General features: G+C 38.4%; 1 long non-coding RNA gene across 1 annotated transcript; it reads left to right on the forward strand.

Annotated features, from left to right (window-relative positions):
- The first annotated feature begins 693 nt into the window (after nucleotides 1-693).
- Nucleotides 694-13,759, forward strand: LOC145792795 (uncharacterized). Its single transcript, XR_014332699.1, has 2 exons — nucleotides 694-13,022; nucleotides 13,499-13,759. It is a non-coding gene; the product is annotated as an uncharacterized LOC145792795 (long non-coding RNA).
- The last annotated feature ends 3,513 nt before the right edge of the window (nucleotides 13,760-17,272 follow it).

A 17,272-nucleotide genomic window follows, 5' to 3' on the forward strand; every position in this document is an offset into this window, starting at 1 on the left:
TGGAATTTAAGTTTTAATCCCAACCTTCACCCATTTTTTTGGCCAAACTATTTTAGACCTTAAAACCCTCTTTTCAAAATATGTTTTTTTTAAAAATGTTTCTACGATGTCCCGAGGCTTCCATTTCGATTAAAATATTGCACTTTTCAGTAAACCGAGTAAGGACAAAGTGGAAATAAATGGAAGGGAGGTGAAATTTTTGAAAAATATTTAAAAATATCTTCTTTATAGGTTTGGAGTTGAAGGAAATAGGAGGGGATGAAAGAAAGCTGGTTTAGGAAAAGGATGAGTATCAAATCATTAAGAAGGAAATGAGCAGTCTTCACTAAATTAGGCATTTCTGTTTGTACACTTAGAATTTAAATGTGAGGCTACCACCATTAGAAAGTAGACTTCTGGGGCTTCAATTTAGACCCAAGAACCACCTTAGACCAAGTCCAAATAAGGGAGATATGCCCATTTGAAGTTGAGCTTAAGAGCAGATTTTGTTGATCCAGCCCGAGACAGCCTTCACTAAATTAGGCATATCTGTTTGTACACTTGGAATTTAAATGTGAGGCCACCACCATTGGAAAGTAGACTTCTGGGGCTTCAATTGGGACTAAATAACTGCCTAAAACTAAGTCCATATGGGGGAGATATGCCCATTTGAAGTTGGGCTTAAAAGCAGATTTTGTTGATTTGACCCAAAACAACAATAGCCCATTTTTCTTGGTTTTGGTTCGGTTGGGACAACCCATTTACCCATTTTTTGAGCCATTCAAGTGCATCCACTCATCCTCCATTATACCTAATCATCCTCCATAGTCAAAAAGATATTTTGTTTGCATCCATAAAGGAGTATCCCATGCAACCACCTTGAAAATTTGCCCTCCTATCACATTCTTGTCTCCCACCTTGTCTCCCACCTTATTTTTGACCTTTACTCTCCCTCATTGCCTATATAGAATGATCATATTGTAAGAGAGGGAGAGGACCACGAAATTGAAGAGAAAGGAGTGAGAAAAGAGTGAAAAAAGAGAGAGAATTTGAGTTTTTGAGCCAAAAATATTCCTATCTTCCATATACACCCCATACCTTCCATAGCTACTGAAATTCCTCATTTCCATACACCAAAACCACTCCAAAAATTCTGATATAGCCAAAGATCAATCGCCTCGATCATAAGGAAGAATGTTTAGTGATTGAAAGTGAGGAAAACTAGAGAGTTAGCCACTTCCCATACCACAAACTCCATAAACTCCATAATTTCGAATTGAGGATTTGAGAACACACTTCCTACACTTGAGGGTGATCAAGAGAAAGTTTGGAAATCAAGAAGTTCAATCTTTCTTTAGAAGGTGAATTTTTTAATCTTTCATTTTCTTATATTTTATATCTTATATTTATATTCTTGCTTCTTATTTCGTTGTGTTTTGTTATAATCCAAGTGGTTTGTTTATCTCATATTTATTTTCTTACTTTATATTTCATAGTGTGTTGTTATAATCCTAGTGGTTTGTTTAGCTCATAATTATTTATTTATTTATTTTTATTCGCATACTTTAATTTCATATTAGTTTTGTTGTAATTTTGCATGTTTTACCTCATATTTATTTTATTTTTTTCGTGTATTAGTCTCATATTAGTTTTGTTGTAATTTTGCATGTTCCATCTTATATTTGTTTTATTGCTTTAGGTTTATGTTGTGAGTTTGCACTTTTTTATTTTATTTTATTTTATATTTATTTTCTTTTTTTAATCTAACCGGTAGTGGTTAGTTGAGTCACCTACATATTTTTTGTTTGTTCCTTTTCTTGGTTTTGCAACAAGACAGGTTTTGCTTGGCCTAATTCGCCGGCCGGCCTATTTGGCCGGTCGGTTAGCTTCTTCCGAACAAGATGGCGTAATCTCCCAATATTGACCAATTTCCGCCGGCGGTTCTAAAGAACATGAAGCTTTTATTTTATTTATTTATTTTATTTTGAGTGTATTGTGAGGTTTTTATTTTGTTGTAATATTCTCCTCATCCCTCTCTAATTCGGTTTGTAATTATTCTTTAAAATGTTGTAATAATTCCCCGCCCCGCTTCTTTCCATCCCGTTCTTTTACTTGCTTTCTTTATTTGTACATAAACATCATATTTATTTTTCATCATAGTTATGCTTTGCATCCATGTTTCATGCATCTTGATTCGGCTAAGTTTGCATTTGTGGATTTAATCAATTCCTATGTGATTATGTGCGCTACCTCATGTTCTTGAGATGATTCACATATCATATTTTAGAAGCCGAATCTTTAGTTGCATCTCATGAGTGAATTGCATTAGGATTTTGTATATAGGATCATGCATATTTTACTGACTTTGTTTTGCAGCTTGTTCGTGGGACGTCAAACATGTGAGTTTTTATGCTTTAGCATCCCGTGTGTGTGTGTTTTTCTTACTATGTCTAGCATTCTACCATGAGGCTAGTTGCTTATGTGATATAACTCTATGAATGCCAGTGGATGGAGGTTGTGTCGCTTAATTTGGAATGATGTTGATTTTTCATGCTTGTAAACTCAATTTATTTGGGTTGTACATCGTCAAAACTCTTTCAAAATGCATGATATCAAATTGTTCCAAAATGAATGGCATAGTCTATACTTGTATGCTTCACATAGTAAATTTTAGGATTTATTAACTAATCAGAACATGAACATATAAATAAAATAAAATTCATATCATGGTTAGTAAAGGCCGATCTTTGATCGGGTGGGCGGGGGTGCTCATTATTGACCTTCCCCTCTCATACCTAAGGTTCCGAGCCAAGCATCCTTGGTTACGACGAACAGTGGCCTTGGCACGAGTCATGGGTTTCCTAATTTTCCCAAAATAAATATTAGGTGGCGACTCTGAGATCTGATGACGCAGTCCATTTTTGACAAAATTGCAATAAAATGAATTTTCAATAAAAGTTGCCAAACCCGGACTCTCATCTGGGTTTCACACTGCACTCATGAGAATAGATCAAAGAGATCTCGGGGGTCCGAACTGTTTAACGCGCGCGGGTACCCCCCGGGCATGTTACAGTTTCTGGCGACTCCGCTGGGGATTTTATGAAACCTTGACTCGAACTCCATGATATGACCTTTATTTTCAATTATATGTTCATTGCATTGCATTCATTGGTGCACTTCAAGTCCTTGTGTTGCCCAGATACTGGTGGGAGCACAGGTAAGCTTTTTGTGACACTACACCTATTTTTACGATACTTTAGAGGCCTTGTGTTGTAACCTTTTGAGATTTGTCAAAAGGGTAGCTTTGCTATGTAGCCCTGCTATCTAGCTTTGCTATCTAAGGTTCTCAGACTCCGAAGAGAGGCTATTTGACTCTTCTGATTTCCTGGGATCTTTATTGGTTATGACCCAAAGGACTCTTTGGTAACGTCACCTTGGCTTCAACCCGTAAAATAGAGCCAACCTTGTACATATAGTGAGCTATAGTACCTTTCAAATTAGGACAGGATGCTTTCCCATTTCTAGGATGTATGATACCGCTTGTGTAAATAGTGAAACCCTAGATCATTCCAAGCTAGGACAGGATAACCCTACCCTCTTTAGGGGTGTTTGTTCTCTTTCCTGCTTTATGTGTAATGTATTGGATCTATACAGGGGTTCTCAAATTCGAATGAGTGGCTCAGGCTATTCAGTTTAGCACCATTACTTCAAAAACAAAAAAAATAACAAAAACATAAAATAAAAAAAAAACAAAAAAAAATTTGTTAAAAAAAAAAAATGCCGATATCCCACAAAGTCGACCATCTCTGTGATTGGGGAGTGACCACCTGTTGATTGCATGAGCTTTATTTTGAATGTTGTGGCTGGCCCACACTTTGACTAGCAATTTATTTTGAATGTTGTGGCTGGTCCACACTTTGACTAGCAAAATTGAGAATGGTTTTATTCTGAGTTCTGAATTGAGTATTGAGTGTAAGTTTGACTCCACCAAGTTTGTAGAGTTAGAGTCAGGCTCGAGTCAGCCTAATAAGTCAGAGTCTGTTGATTTCGATAGTGCTAACCTAGACATTTCTGTTCTGTCTAGGTTCTCTTTGTCATTTTCTTTTGAGTATGTTGTCAAAAGTCTGTTGTCATTGCTGAGTCATAGTCTCTTTTCAATAAACAGAAAAACAAAAAAATAAAATGCCATAGAGTCTGCCTACTTCTCTGTGCCTTAATTCATTGCATTGACCAAAGTTTTTCAAAATATTTTCCAAAACTCTGATAAAAACAAAGAGGAAGAATTTCCTCGGGATTTGCAAATTTTGATCAACTGAGAAGAAGAGAGGTGTGCTAAGCCTTTGATGAATAAAATCATTTTTGTTAATGTGGGTACTGAGAATGATCCTAGCTTGGTCCAAATTGGTTCTATCTTATCTTCGTAAGAGTACGGGTGATTAGTCACTTTGTTAAAAGATTTCAAAAACTGTTTTTGTGTGGTCCTACGAAGACATGCTTGGAATTGATTATACAGCATAAGATCCCTCTTGACTCATGGTCCGACCTCCTTAGCTCCTTAGCTTTCAAACCTTGATTCGAAGTATTCAATGATCATTCAAAGTGTAAGGCTTGCATAGCCGAATTGGAAATAGCCCTTGAACTAGGGGCCATGATGTGATTCAAATGGGGGCAACCCTTCAACTAGGGGCAATAAGGTCGAATATGATTTAGATTGGAAATAGCCCTTGAACTAGGGGCAATGATGTGATCCAGATTGGAAACAGACCTTGAACTCAGGGTAGAGAATGTGATATCGATTTGAAACAGCCCTTGAACTAGGGGCAAAAGTATGAGGCTTGCATAGCTGAAATGGAGGTAGCCCTTGAACTAGGGGCAATAAGGTACCACCCTTGAGAGGCTCGCTGGGCCGAAAACCCGAAAGGGCGACCTAGGCAAAAGTTAGAGCACAAAAAAAAAATAATAATAAATAAATAAAAAAAAAGAAGGAAAAATAAAAAGAAAAATGAAAAGCTCGCAAGGTTGAAAACCCGAAAGGGCGGCTTTGGCAAAAGTTAGAGCGTAAAATGAGAATGTCAATACCCGAGTGAACCTTAGCCAAAACTATGTAGGGCTTGTGATTCAGATTGGAAACAGCCCTTGAACCAGGGGCAAGAAGGTCGGATGTGATTTAAGATTTGAAGCAGTCCTTGAACTAGGGGCAAAAGGTTGGATGTGATCAAAGAGTTAAAACTGAATCGTTTCCCAATGAAGATCACCCATAAAGGCAAAACCCAGAATTTGAGAGAATGAATTTTATTATTGAAGGACAGTCGAGTTCCTATCCATTACACTAGGGGCAAATTCAGACCCAATTAGCCTAGTCCCTACATCATCATATCTACTGGTCAAGTGTAGCAGTTATTGGCCTAGAGATTTCACACCCAATCAACATGGACAAGCTAAAATAAAAGTACCATCCTTGAGAGGCTCGTTGGGTTGAAAACCTGGAAGGGCGACCCAAGCAGAATTTAGAGCAGAAAAAAAAATCAAAAAAACAAAAAATAATGAAAAACAAAAAAAAGAAATGAACAAAATGAAAAAAATAGAAAAATGAAAAAATGAAAAGCTCGCAAGGTTGAAAACCCGAAAGGGCGGCTTTGGCAAAAGTTAGAGCACAAAAGGAGAGTGTCAATACCAGAGTGACCCCCAACCGGAACTACGATGGCCTGATTCCTATCTTTGGGATACGTAGGTAGCTTCATCTTGAAGTTCGGCCCCAATAATTTTTCAACTCATTCATCTCGTCCATGTTTGCTTGGTGTGTCTTTAGTCGACTTGGTTGTCCTATTCGTGTTTGATTGGTGTATCTTTGTTCTGCTCAGATCAATTGGTTTGATTTAACTTGGTTCAGTTCGGTTCGATTCGATTTGGCGGTTCGGTTCAGTCTGGTCCAGTTTTGCTCGACTTCATTCGGTTCGGATTGGCTTGGTTCGGTTGGCTTGGTTCAGATATCACCTTTGATTATCTGGTTTGGGACTATGCACCCCAATGGTTGATTCCATGTTAGTTGAGCAGTGGCCATTTGTAAAAATAGGTTTTGATTAATTTGAATGAAGCTGACTAATTTTTCTCAAAAATTGTTCCATTTTTGCAAAACTTGGACCATTCTTTGGATTTGAAAAGGGAAAATTTTCAGTGCTCACAGTTTAGCTTACATGATTTGAAACAGAAAATGGAATAAGTATGCTAATCTAACTCTCATGTTGATCAAAACATGTTTACAAAAAATCAAGTGACAAAAAAAAGGGGTCAAGGCAATGAACTAGGGGCATAGTCGAGTCGGAGATTCTGTCTTCTCCACCACTCGAGTCAACTATTCAGTATATATAAGTGTGTATTCATCCAATCAGGGTATTCATACCAGTCAGTGTATATAAGGGTGTTCCTTTCATACCAGTCAGTATATTTATACCAGTCGGTGTATTCATACCAGTCAGTGTATATAAGTGTGTTTGGATTTTTTTTTTTTTTTTTTTTTTTGCTTCGTTTTTCTTTCATTAAGTCATTCTTTGATTCAGGTCAGTATAGAATCAATGTTCAATTCAGAGTTCAAAATTCAATCACTCTCAAATTCAATCAAACAAAAATGTTTTCAAGTTCAAAGTGATATGCCAGTTACGCCATCGATGTGCAAAAATTAAACTGATTTTTGCAGTCAGGGGAGGACATCCTCGATCACAGAGACACAAAACAAAACAAAAACAAAACACAAAAAAAAAAAAAAAAAAAAAAAACAACAACAACAAAAAAAAAAGAGAGAGTAGCATTTTCTCAGTTTTCCGGCAGTAACCCGGCGGCGAAGATTGCAACCGGCTTCATTTGCACACAACTTCGTTGCCTGACTTTACCGTCAGCTGCCTCGCTTCATCTTTACTCCTTCGAAGCTTTTGAAGACTCTGCCTCGACCTTGGCAGAGTTTCCAAAGGAGATTATTCCCCGCCGGCCATCAAATTGGTTGTGCGAAGAAACTCCGAATCGAGTCACGGAGGTCGTCAACCGTTTCAATTCTTTGTTCTGCTTTTTCAGCACACCAATTTCTACCCGAGCGTCTTTGTACATACGTTGGAGGAGGGAGAGTTGTGCATTTAACCGATGTACCTCACACATCCTGTTCTGCAGTCGACGGGACAAGTTGGAGACCGCTGTTACGGTCTCCACACATGACCTCAGCGTATACGAGTTTGCTTCGATGTCAGACTGTGCCGCCATGATTTGTTCAACTGACATCGCTGGAAAGTTAAAAACAGGGGAAGGAGGAGGAGCTCGTGGTTGAGGTTCAGGAGAGTCAGACTCGGTCATCTCTATCGTGGACTCGTTCAGGTCTGGAAAAAGAGTGAGAGAACCGTGTGAAGAAGCCATGGCAAAGGAGAGTAATGCAAAAGAAAGAGGTTGCAGAGTGGTGGCAGAGAAAGTTTGCAGGCTTTTGCTCTGCCTCTCTCTTTCGCAGGCCTCAACTTAAGAAGAGGATGAAGCCAAAGAAGAAAACAAAGAGGGCGGAAGGCTCGAGACGATCATTGACAATCGGGGCAAGATGGGATAGCCTGTCGGTCAGGCGCCGCGATTGTTGAAATCGTGTGCTAGATACAACGCTCGAAGAAGATGACGGAAGAAAGAGTGAGACAAAAACAGAGAGAGAGGCGGGAGAATTGTATATTTATACATATATGTGTATATATTGTATATCTATGTATTATATATATTTGTTTGAGCGTTTTGGTCACAAAAGTGGCTTAGGTTTAGTGGTTTGGCTCAGTGATTGAAGGCTGGAAGGCTGAGCCCAAGGTCAGGGGTTCGAACCCCACAAACAAATGTTTCTTTTGTTTTGTTTTGGTCTTATGTATATATATGTCTCGTATACCTATATATATATATTTGTTTGAATATTTTGTCACAAGAGTGGCATGGCTCAGTGGTCGAGGACTCGAAGGCCAAACTTGAGATCAGAGGGTCGAACCCCTGTGTCTATGCATTTTGCATTTTTCCTTTCTTTTTTTTTGCGTGTTTTGCGTACGTGCGTTGACGTCAGCAAACGGAATATGCCTTCTCAGTAACGGTATCTTTCCGTTGATGGCTGCAAACAGAATATTCCCCGAATCTATGTATGTATACCGTACATGCATGTCTGTGTATATTGTCGTATTTGTATGTATTTTGTCTGTACATAGTATATGTATACGGTATTTGGTTCGAGCATACAATTCCTTCTTTCATTCTGTGCATCTATCGTACAATAATCTCATAGCATCTATCACACAATTCCAATTCAATTGCGCTATCTTGCGCATCGCACTGTCTTGTACAATTTCAATTTAATCGCACAATCTTGCGCATTACACCATCTTGTGCACTCCCTTGGTCTAGGAGACCTTAAATCCTCTAAAGGTGCAATTCCTTTGGTGTTTGTCGTGCCCGAACGACTTCAGATTGTCTGGTATAGCCACCTGCCTGTGATTGCAATGAGTTCCTAGGAGACCAACTGCGACGGTGGAAACTAGAGTTCGAATGGCGATGCCTAGAACGCAAAAGGTTTGGAATTTCCGAGACTAAAGTCTGGTTTAAATACCCAGGGGTGTATCCCCGGCTTGAAATCTGTATGGCAGCCCCATAGGTTGAGGTAGCGTGTATGCGCCTCAATTCTGGATACTGAACCAACCTAGTCTGTCACCCCGTTGGAGAATAGGGAAAGTTGTGAATATGATCAGGAAGAAAAGCAGCATCGGTGGCTTCTACATGTAGAGGTTACCCCTTGTCATTCTACCATACCTTCTTCCACTTGCATGAGACGCGTTTGGATTTCGAATCCACCTTTACTCCTTTCACGTGAAACGTGTTAGGATGTGACGTTTACTTGGTTAAAACCTTCCCCCTCTCCGTATAAAATACGGTTAGGTACGCTTGTTGGTTACACCATTGTCATTCTCATTGGTTAAAACCTTCCCTCTCTTCGTATAAAATACGTTGAGATACGCCTGTTGGTTACACCATTGCCATTTTCTCTGGTTAAAACCTTCCCTCTCTCCGTATAAAATACGTTGAGATACGCCTGTTGGTTATACCATTGTCATTCTCGTTGGTTAAAACCTTCCCTCTCGTCGTATAAAATACGTTGAGATACGCCTGTTGGTTACACCATTATCATTCTCATTGGTTAAAACCTTCCCTCTCTTCGTATAAAATACGTTGAGATACGCCTGTTGGTTACACCATTGTCATTTTCTCTGGTTAAAACCTCCCCTCTCTCCGTATAAAATACGTTGAGATACGCCTGTTGGTTACACCATTGTCATTTTTCACTTGGTTAAAACCTTCCCCCTCTCCGTATAAAATACGGTTAGGTACGCCTGTTGGTTACACCATTATCATTCTCGTAACCTTCCCTCTCTTCGTATAAAATACGTTGAGATACGCCTGTTGGTTACACCATTGTCATTTTCTACTTGGTTAAAACCTTCCCTCTCTCCGTATAAAATACGTTGAGATACGCCTGTTGGTTACACCATTGTCATTCTCATTGGTTAAAACCTTCCCCCTCTCCGTATAAATACGGTTAGGTACGCCTGTTGGTTACACCATTGTCATTCTCATTGGTTAAAACCTTCCCCTCTCTCCGTATAAAATACGGTTAGGTACGCTTGTTGGTTACACCATTGTCATTCTCATTGGTTAAAACCTTCCCTCTCTTCGTATAAAATATGTTGAGATACGCCTGTTGGTTACACCATTGCCATTTTCTCTGGTTAAAACCTTACCTCTCTCCGTATAAAATACGTTGAGATACGCCTGTTGGTTATACCATTGTCATTCTCGTTGGTTAAAACCTTCCCTCTCTTCGTATAAAATACGTTGAGATACGCCTGTTGGTTACACCATTATCATTCTCATTGGTTAAAACCTTCCCTCTCTTCGTATAAAATACGTTGAGATACGCCTGTTGGTTACACCATTGTCATTTTCTCTGGTTAAAACCTCCCCTCTCTCTGTATAAAATACGTTGAGATACGCCTGTTGGTTACACCATTGTCATTTTTCACTTGGTTAAAACCTTCCCCCTCTCCGTATAAAATACGGTTAGGTACGCCTGTTGGTTACACCATTATCATTCTCGTAACCTTCCCTCTCTTCGTATAAAATACGTTGAGATACGCCTGTTGGTTACACCATTGTCATTTTCTACTTGGTTAAAACCTTCGCTCTCTCCGTATAAAATACGTTGAGATACGCCTGTTGGTTACACCATTGTCATTCTCATTGGTTAAAACCTTCCCTCTCTTCGTATAAAATACGTTGAGATACGCCTGTTGGTTACACCATTGTCATTTTCATTGGTTAAAACCTTCCCTCTCTTCGTATAAAATACGTTGAGATACGCCTGTTGGTTACACCATTGCCATTTTCTCTGGTTAAAACCTTCCCTCTCTTCGTATAAATACGTTGAGATACGCCTGTTGGTTACACCATTGTCATTCTCATTGGTTAAAACCTTCCCTCTCTTCGTATAAAATACGTTGAGATACGCCTGTTGGTTACACCATTGCCATTTTCTCTGGTTAAAACCTTTCCTCTCTCCGTATAAATACGTTGAGATACGCCTGTTGGTTACACCATTGTCATTCTCATTGGTTAAAACCTTCCCTCTCTTCGTATAAAATACGTTGAGATACGCCTGTTGGTTACACCATTGCCATTTTCTCTGGTTAAAACCTTCCCTCTCTCCGTATAAATACGTTGAGATACGCCTGTTGGTTACACCATTGCCATTTTCTCTGGTTAAAACCTTCCCTCTCTCCGTATAAAATACGTTGAGATACGCCTGTTGGTTATACCATTGTCATTCTCATTGGTTAAAACCTTCCCTCTCTTCGTATAAAATACGTTGAGATACGCCTGTTGGTTACACCATTGCCATTTTCTCTGGTTAAAACCTTCCCTCTCTCCGTATAAAATACGTTGAGATACGCCTGTTGGTTATACCATTGTCATTCTCATTGGTTAAAACCTTCCCTCTCTTCGTATGAAATACGTTGAGATACGCCTGTTGGTTACACCATTGCCATTTTCTCTGGTTAAAACCTTCCCCCTTTCTGTATTAAATACGGTTAGGTATGCCTGTTGGTTACACCATTGTTGTTCTCCATGGTTAAAACCTTCCCTTTCTCCGTGACACATTTGCATGTGATCTTGTGGCACATTTAATGCAATGCATCCCCTGTTATATTTCATATCATTTGCACGAAGCTTGCCTCTTCATTGTTGTCATCTTCATATCTTTATCATCACTCCATGGCATGGTATTGCATTGCATAATCATGAATTTTCAAACAACTGGCTTCGCAAAGCGTGTAAGTCCAACCTTCAAACTGCATTTTGAGCATGTCACTTCCATTCTGCCCCTGAACTACGCTGGTTTGATTCCTTGTAAAAGGATACGTAGGCAACCTTCGGGTTCAACCACTTGCATTGCATCTTGTTTGTTTGCCCAAGTCATACGGCCTTGTCAAAAGGGTCGTCTTTGGGCTTTGACATTCACTCACGTCATGAAATGACTTTGAGCTCTGTCAAAGAGGGGTAACTGTAGACACCCCATTTTGACCGGCCCTAAGACTCGGGCGCTTTCTTTTGATTACCCGATGATGACAATTAGAATGTGTTTCTCAGTAAGAAAGATGGAATTTAAGTTTTAATCCCAACCTTCACCCATTTTTTTGGCCAAACTATTTTAGACCTTAAAACCCTCTTTTCAAAATATGTTTTTTTTAAAAATGTTTCTACGATGTCCCGAGGCTTCCATTTCGATTAAAATATTGCACTTTTCAGTAAACCGAGTAAGGACAAAGTGGAAATAAATGGAAGGGAGGTGAAATTTTTGAAAAATATTTAAAAATATCTTCTTTATAGGTTTGGAGTTGAAGGAAATAGGAGGGGATGAAAGAAAGCTGGTTTAGGAAAAGGATGAGTATCAAATCATTAAGAAGGAAATGAGCAGTCTTCACTAAATTAGGCATTTCTGTTTGTACACTTAGAATTTAAATGTGAGGCTACCACCATTAGAAAGTAGACTTCTGGGGCTTCAATTTAGACCCAAGAACCACCTTAGACCAAGTCCAAATAAGGGAGATATGCCCATTTGAAGTTGAGCTTAAGAGCAGATTTTGTTGATCCAGCCCGAGACAGCCTTCACTAAATTAGGCATATCTGTTTGTACACTTGGAATTTAAATGTGATGCCACTACCATTGGAAAGTAGACTTCTGGGGCTTCAATTTGGACTAAAGAACTGCCTAAAACTAAGTCCATATGGGGGAGATATGCCCATTTGAAGTTGGGCTTAAAAGCAGATTTTGTTGATTCGACCCAAAACAACAATAGCCCATTTTTCTTGGTTTTGGTTCGGTTGGGACAACCCATTTACCCATTTTTTGAGCCATTCAAGTGCATCCACTCATCCTCCATTATACCTAATCATCCTCCATAGTCAAAAAGATATTTTGTTTGCATCCATAAAGGAGTATCCCATGCAACCACCTTGAAAATTTGCCCTCCTATCACATTCTTGTCTCCCACCTTGTCTCCCACCTTATTTTTGACCTTTACTCTCCCTCATTGCCTATATAGAATGATCATATTGTAATAGAGGGAGAGGACCACGAAATTGAAGAGAAAGGAGTGAGAAAAGAGTGAAAAAAGAGAGAGAATTTGAGTTTTTGAGCCAAAAATATTCCTATCTTCCATATACACCCCATACCTTCCATAGCTACTGAAATTCCTCATTTCCATACACCAAAACCACTCCAAAAATTCTGATATAGCCAAAGATCAATCGCCTCGATCATAAGGAAGAATGTTTAGTGATTGAAAGTGAGGAAAACTAGAGAGTTAGCCACTTCCCATACCACAAACTCCATAAACTCCATAATTTCGAATTGAGGATTTGAGAACACACTTCCTACACTTGAGGGTGATCAAGAGAAAGTTTGGAAATCAAGAAGTTCAATCTTTCTTTAGAAGGTGAATTTTTTAATCTTTCATTTTCTTATATTTTATATCTTATATTTATATTCTTGCTTCTTATTTCGTTGTGTTTTGTTATAATCCAAGTGGTTTGTTTATCTCATATTTATTTTCTTACTTTATATTTCATAGTGTGTTGTTATAATCCTAGTGGTTTGTTTAGCTCATAATTATTTATTTATTTATTTTTATTCGCATACTTTAATTTCATATTAGTTTTGTTGTAATTTTGCATGTTTTACCTCATATTTATTTTATTTTTTTCGTGTATTAGTCTCATATTAGTTTTGTTGTAATTTTGCATGTTCCATCTTATATTTGTTTTATTGCTTTAGGTTTATGTTGTGAGTTTGCACTTTTTTTTATTATTTTATTTTATATTTATTTTCTTTTTTTAATCTAACCGGTAGTGGTTAGTTGAGTCACCTACATATTTTTTGTTTGTTCCTTTTCTTGGTTTTGCAACAAGACAGGTTTTGCTTGGCCTAATTCGCCGGCCGGCCTATTTGGCCGGTCGGTTAGCTTCTTCCGAACAAGATGGCGTAATCTCCCAATATTGACCAATTTCCGCCGGCGGTTCTAAAGAACATGAAGCTTTTATTTTATTTATTTATTTTATTTTGAGTGTATTGTGAGGTTTTTATTTTGTTGTAATATTCTCCTCATCCCTCTCTAATTCGGTTTGTAATTATTCTTTAAAATGTTGTAATAATTCCCCGCCCCGCTTCTTTCCATCCCGTTCTTTTACTTGCTTTCTTTATTTGTACATAAACATCATATTTATTTTTCATCATAGTTATGCTTTGCATCCATGTTTCATGCATCTTGATTCGGCTAAGTTTGCATTTGTGGATTTAATCAATTCCTATGTGATTATGTGCGCTACCTCATGTTCTTGAGATGATTCACATATCATATTTTAGAAGCCGAATCTTTAGTTGCATCTCATGAGTGAATTGCATTAGGATTTTGTATATAGGATCATGCATATTTTACTGACTTTGTTTTGCAGCTTGTTCGTGGGATGTCAAACATGTGAGTTTTTATGCTTTAGCATCCCGTGTGTGTGTGTTTTTCTTACTATGTCTAGCATTCTACCATGAGGCTAGTTGCTTATGTGATATAACTCTATGAATGCCAGTGGATGGAGGTTGTGTCGCTTAATTTGGAATGATGTTGATTTTTCATGCTTGTAAACTCAATTTATTTGGGTTGTACATCGTCAAAACTCTTTCAAAATGCATGATATCAAATTGTTCCAAAATGAATGGCATAGTCTATACTTGTATGCTTCACATAGTAAATTTTAGGATTTATTAACTAATCAGAACATGAACATATAAATAAAATAAAATTCATATCATGGTTAGTAAAGGCCGATCTTTGATCGGGTGGGCGGGGGTGCTCATTATTGACCTTCCCCTCTCATACCTAAGGTTCCGAGCCAAGCATCCTTGGTTACGACGAACAGTGGCCTTGGCACGAGTCATGGGTTTCCTAATTTTCCCAAAATAAATATTAGGTGGCGACTCTGAGATCTGATGACGCAGTCCATTTTTGACAAAATTGCAATAAAATGAATTTTCAATAAAAGTTGCCAAACCCGGACTCTCATCTAGGTTTCACACTGCACTCATGAGAATAGATCAAAGAGATCTCGGGGGTCCGAACTGTTTAACGCGCGCGGGTACCCCCCGGGCATGTTACAACAACACATACATAATATATAGAGGTACATATACATGTGTAGTAGAGGTGCTAATTTGAGAAGATCAAAGGAGAGAGAGCACGAGATTGAGAGAAAGAGAGAAAGCGAGATTGAGGGGGAGACAGAGAGGGAGAGAGAGAGAGAGAGAGATTCATACCAGTCGTATTACTGTGAGACCGATAGAGAGAGGGAGCGAGAGAAAGAGAACAATCGGTGTCTGTGGAGGGGCTAGGGCAAGTATAAAGAAAATGGGAAAATAAATAGAAGAAAATAAAGGGGTAAATTGATTATTTGCGACGGCTAATCAGATGGTCGCAAATTATATAGTAGCAAAAGGTCAGTTTTCTAGTAGTGAGTTGTTGTCTTTTGGTTTTGAAGGAGTGCAATCCGATTTAAACTCGTTGGGTTTGTTCGTTCGCGTTGTTCTTGTCAAAAGTTCCTTGGAAACTTAGAAATTTTGCCTTGGGGTCGACACTAGCCTTCCTAAGGGTCGACCCTTGCATGTTGTAATGTTTCTGGAAGTGTTGTTGGAAAATAGGATAGAAACCAGCCTCCTTAAGGGTTGACCCTTACCTATTGGTGAAGTTCTTGGAGGTGTTGTTGGAAAATAAGGTAGACACCAGTCTAGGGAGGGTCGACCCTCTTATGTTGTAGAATTTGTGTGTTAGTTGCTGGAAAATAGGGTCGACCCTCTCCTGTCTAAGGGTCGACCCCCTTGCTTGTTACCAGATTGTCTTTCTACCTAAAGGGTCGACCACCTTGCCCGAAGGGTCGACCCCTATGTGTTTTTTTTCAGAATTTTGGGCTTCAAATGTGTCCTATTTTTGGGGGTTTTTGGATTTATCTTTTTCATTGACCTTAGGGCTATCATCTAGTACTATAAATAGATCCAAACCCCACATCTCTCATATTTTTTTTCCTCTTTTTCCTCTCAAAACCGAGAGTCTCTCTCTCTTTCTCTCAAAAACTCACTTTTCCACTTCAATCCTTAGATCTACACTCTTAGAGGTGTCTTCTCACCTTGATCCTTTGAGATAACTTGAAGATCTTGTCAAGGGCTCTCTATTAGTCCGAGAAGTTCGTGGCTTTGTCAACCTTGAGTTTTTTGGGTTTTCTTCCTCACGACTTGAGGTAGGGACATTTTTACTTTAGTATTTCTTTGTTTTGAAGGGATTTCATGGTATGGTTGTGATTTGTGAATTAATTGGAGAGCATTGTTGGATCAATCTCATGTTTTACACAAATAAACCATTTTACTTGACTCTTGCTTGAGATTTCTTTACTCCCTCTTTTCAAAACATGTATATAAATGTTATTACAAGCCATATCTATAATAGAGGAGAAAAACCCCCAAATTTGGTAAAAACCCTAGATTCCCCACTTGAGTTAAAAACACCACATTGAATGGGGAATTTCCTTAATTCATGAAATATTGTGAAATAACATAGATGAAGGATGTGGATGTTGATATAGTAGAATTGTGGCTTGAATGTTATTTGTTTTCTTTAAATCTTGTATTGTATTTAACTCTTGGGTAATGTTGGATAGTTGTTGATGGAATAAAATATGAATGAATTGTTAATTGTGCATGAGTCCGGGTAAGAGTCGGTTTTCCAAGTGTGGTGTTGTGTTGGTACCCGTGCCCGGGGGGAGGGGGGTTTAAAAAAGTGCCCAAATGCCCTGTCTAGGCTTATTGCTGGACGAATGTGAGAAAAATATTTTTGGGTGTCCACATAGTTCTGTTGTATGATAGCTGGCAAAAGTGGAAAAACGGATGATTTTCTTTGGGGTGCCCATTCCCTGCCGTATAATAGTCGGTAAATGTGGGGGTTGGTTTTAAAAACAAAAGTAAAGGGTGTTTTAAATTGGACTCTTACAGGTGGACTCATGGTTTGCGTTCTATGGTTGTGAATGTTTGATTGTTGTGCTTGATGACATGAATAGCCACTGTTATTATTTGGTTGTCGTAGATCTGTATGTTTGTTAAGGATTACATGTAAAGATAAATTTCTATGTAATGTTTGGTGGAAAGATACTATAATCTTATTCAAAGGATCAATACTTGGGTAAATGCGTTCTTACTGGGCATATAGCTCAACCCTATCTTATTTTTTTTTCCAGGAAATGATCGAGTTCCACCTCCCTAAAGGAGTGGTCAAGCAATAGTTCTTTTTTTGGAAAAGTTTATCTATATGTATTTTGTTATTTTGAATTGAAATTTTTGTAACAAGACTATTAGTTTATTTTGTTGTAATTGTATGCCCTAGAGGCTTATATTTTGTAAGGTCACCTAGTTCATTGAACTGTAACACAAATTCAAAACATTATGGGAATGTATATGGTGAATTTTAACCTCTTATCTCTTAGTTCAATGAGAAGATGGACTTTTTGGGTATATTGTTGTATTTGTTTGGGCATATTCTTGTGGAAAATTTTAGGGCGTTACAAAGGCCATCCCAAATAAGGCTTTTTAGCCCCAAGTTAAAATAGCTAAAAAGTCAAAAAGCCAAGAAGCCTACTCACATCCCAAACGAAGTCT

Source organism: Camellia sinensis, chromosome 6 (assembly GCF_055761805.1).
Source record: "Camellia sinensis isolate YWXY chromosome 6, ASM5576180v1, whole genome shotgun sequence".
In the NCBI taxonomy this organism is placed as follows: domain Eukaryota; kingdom Viridiplantae; phylum Streptophyta; class Magnoliopsida; order Ericales; family Theaceae; genus Camellia; species Camellia sinensis.